Raw genomic sequence first — 3,867 nt, 5'->3', positions numbered from 1 at the left:
TCATTTACCATGAAGGGAGAATTCTCATAGGGTTATGTAGGCAAAATGAAAGATTTTCCATTTTCAGTTGCCATTCTTTGTTACACTGCTGTGCACTGCAGTGGCTGCTTTGGGACTAGAAGCTACAAAGTTTTGCACTTTTCAAAAGATAAAGTACAGCTGACATCATAACACATCAACTACTGTTAAAAATGGTAACTTTAATTAATTGTCACTCTTTTTTACAACTTCAGTAGGTTTGAGTTGTAATCCATGGTGAGCTTGGTGAGGGAATAGCACATACATAATTCACTTTTACTAATGCAGATATCTTTGATTTTCTTCTTCTTTATCATTAGGCTCTTAATACACTGTGCATGTACCTTTCGAAGAAACTGCTATTCTACTGTCAAGAGAATTCTTTCTGTTCTCAGGGATCCACTAAAATAGGGCTCATTCTTTTTTTAAAAAAATATATAATAGTTCCCATTTGTTACAAACCATGGGCTAATGAATTCTGTACTTGGGGTAAAAAATTTCAAAGAAGCCTCTTTTTTCTGTTTACATTTAATTTTTTCCTAGGCAAACATCAAATTTCTAGCCCTGTCACTAAAATGTATAAGGATTTACTGCATGTAAAAAAAAGACAGTGGCATTGTGCTATAACATTAATTATCTTCAGTGAGTGAAACATATAAAGAGCAGTCACAGAGTATTTATTTATAAATGATCCTTAAAAATGAATCAAGTTAAAGACATTTTTGTCTGGGTAAAAATGGACAGTAGTAAAAATAAAGAAAAATAGACTTTACTTTTTTTGGTCTTTGTGAGTACAAATATCTGGAACTGAAATAAATTGAAGCTACATACTGCTTTTTTTCCCCTTCCCTTTTCTCAAAAGATAAAGAATGCTTCAAAGAGTACTTTTCTTTTATTATAGCAGTAAAGGTTATGATGTGCCATATATTCTGTGTCATATACATCTCGATAAAAGATTAGATAATATGTATTACATTAAAATAAGTTTTTCCCTTTAAAATTTTTACCTAGTGTAAATTAATGTATTATTCCAATAAAAATAATACGACGAATATTTCTTCTTAGCGTCACATTGTCTAAAGTGTCAGAAATTTGGTTAAGTAGATTTCAGTCTTATAGCAGCTGTGGTTTTTGCAATCAACTGTTACAGCAAATACCTTTAAGAAAGGAAAAAAATGAAAAAAGAGATCCTGAACAGTGCTCTGGTCTCTTTGGTCCTGTATTACTGCCATCACATTGTTCCTGGGTTTTGAATGTTGACTTCCTCTATAACTTTGACTTCCTGGGCAGCCAGTCCTCTGCCATTGTGGCTGTTTTCCTGACCAGAGCTGCTAGTGTCACTATTTCTGCTCCACAAACTAGCTTCTCTGTGTCTTAAGAGAGTAGAGTTTATTTTTTGAGGTCAGTCCCAGAATCCTGACATCTACGTAGTTAATAAGTTTTTTTTTTTTTTTTTTTAAGCTCCCAAGGAGTAGGCAGATTTTAAAATTTGAAACTTTTTATTCATCAATAAATTCCAATCAGATACTAGGGGTTGTGACCAAAGTGTTATTTAAGCCACTAAATCCAGTTTAAATTTCAAAGAATTTCTTGTCAAATTTGAAATTTAAGAATCTATATATATTGAACCTCCTCAATCTCAGGCAAGTTTCTTTTTCCTTTTTTTTAATCTTCCTAAAATGCCATTTTACCCTATTTGTAGTTCAAACAGCCTTTATCAGTTGTTTTTAATTTGAAAGTCTTAATGCTAGTGTCTTTGCTTTCCCTCTGAAAATATCCTTTATAATTTATTCTATACATTCTGCAATCCACCCCACAAATATTTTATCTTGTGCATATTTCTTTGAATTATTGAGGTTGAAATGCATTTTGGATTTCATTGTTAACACTGGCTGTAATTATTACTATATTCAAAGCTCCATGCCAATGCAAGAAAGAATGAAATACAGAGAATTCTCTCAAAGGGCAAGTTGCTGTTAAAAGGTATAAAATAAAAAATTAAATAATTAATCATTTATAATTACTTCTGTGTTCTATTTTTCAAAGAAAGTCTCAGCTAATTTCAAGAAATTTTTATCATATATATTTTTAGATCATGATTAATATAATTAAAAATCAACAACAAAAATGCTAAATTCACTTGAGTAGAAATTTGTGAATATACTCCTAAATGACTCATGGAATATTATGTGCCATGTTCAGAATGTGTGTCTCTCCCAAAATTCGTATGTTTAAATTCTAACCCCTGAGATGATAAAATTATGAGATAGGCCTTTTGGAAGGTGACTAGATCATTAAGGTGGAGCTGTTCTCAATGGGATTAGTACTCTTATAAAACAGGCTTAAAGAGATTTCTTGTCCCTTCCACCATGTGAGGACAGAATGAGAAGGAGGTATCTATTAACCAGAAAGTTGCTTCTCACTAGGCACTGAATCTGCCAGCACCTTGTATTTGAATTTCCCAGCGCTCAGAACAAGCACACATATTTTTGTTATTTATAAGCTGTCTAGTCTGATATTTTGGTATATCTCAAACGTACTAAGACATCACAAATGGACTAAGGCAGTGAGAAAATCAATATGGACATGAAAGTATTGAGCAATGAACAAATCCTACATAAAATTTCTACAGAAAAACTCAGTTTATTAGTACTAAGCCTGAGCATTAATTAAACAAAAATGTACAGCCTTAAATTTATTAAGGGCAGAATTAACTAAAACTAAATAAGAAATGCATTCAATTTAAGAGGCTAGAAAAAGGAAAACTAAGGCAAGTATAGGTTAAAAAAAAAAAAATAGTAGTGACGCAAGATGGCATCCACCATGGGCTTGGGAGTAAAAGTCCCTAGCAGTTTCTGTCTGTTGGAAGAACTCCAAGAAGGCCAGAAAGGAGCAGGAGAGGGCACAGTTAGCTGGGGTATAGAGGATGATGAAGATGGACAGGGATGATAATTGGGCCTCCAAGAACAATTTATGAAAACCAAATATACAGCCTTAAAATGTGGATTAAATACCCAGAAACACCTCCCTTTGTAAGATTTATAACAAAAATTAATATGAATACAGCTAATAGTTCTAATGGAGTGTGGACCCAAGAGCCATATCAGTGCTAGCAAAATGGCAGAATTCATATAGCATCAAAGTTGTCCTGCAAGAGCCTCGGCGCCTAGTGATGTCTAAAGAAAATATGAAACTCTCTCAGCTGCCTGAAGGACAATGTTACAGCAGTTAATTTGAAAGAAAAACCACAGGCCCTTCCCTCCCCTTCCCCCTCCATTGATTTAAACAGTCTTCATTTTCCACAGTAGTATATTTTCTAGATACGTCTTGTAGACCTCAAAGTACTGGGAATGAAGCTCCCATTCAAAGGAAATTTATCTTAAGATACTGTAAATGATACTAATTCTTTGTCCATTTGAAATAAGCTGTGCTATAACAAATCATCCTGTCAAGTGTAACCACTGTCCATGTAGTTGAAATTCTGGGATCAAGACAGTCCATTTAAATTGATTCTCATCATAAATGTTGGGGCACATCTAACTCAACTGTGAGATGACACATCACATAATCAACTTGCTGCTGATTACACAGCCTGGGGTCTCTGCCTTCTCCCATTACCCTCCTACCTCCCACCCTCCCAAAAGTAACAGCCCTCTAGCCTGGGGGCTTGTTAGAGTAGATGTGAAGGTCTCAGGTTGCAGCATGTGGGACTACTGCTGGGTGTGTGTGGTGCTTCGCCTGCATGCCTGGTTTCTTTAAGTCTTAAATGATGCCCCTTCCAAGCCATCATCCTGTCCCCACGCCCCTCCACTCCTGCCCTTGGTGGAAGCATAGACAGTGACCCCCCGC

At 35.0% G+C, this 3,867-nt stretch overlaps 1 pseudogene; it reads left to right on the top strand.

Annotated features, from left to right (window-relative positions):
• Positions 1–2,829: 2,829 nt before the first annotated feature.
• LOC101041281 (ubiquitin-conjugating enzyme E2 variant 1-like) lies at positions 2,830–3,250 on the top strand (annotated as a pseudogene).
• The last annotated feature ends 617 nt before the right edge of the window (positions 3,251–3,867 follow it).

The sequence above is a fragment of the Saimiri boliviensis genome, chromosome 5 (assembly GCF_048565385.1).
Source record: "Saimiri boliviensis isolate mSaiBol1 chromosome 5, mSaiBol1.pri, whole genome shotgun sequence".
In the NCBI taxonomy this organism is placed as follows: Eukaryota; Metazoa; Chordata; class Mammalia; order Primates; family Cebidae; genus Saimiri; species Saimiri boliviensis.
Note: the sequence above shows the minus strand (reverse complement) of the source record. Positions and strands in the feature narration are given on the sequence as shown.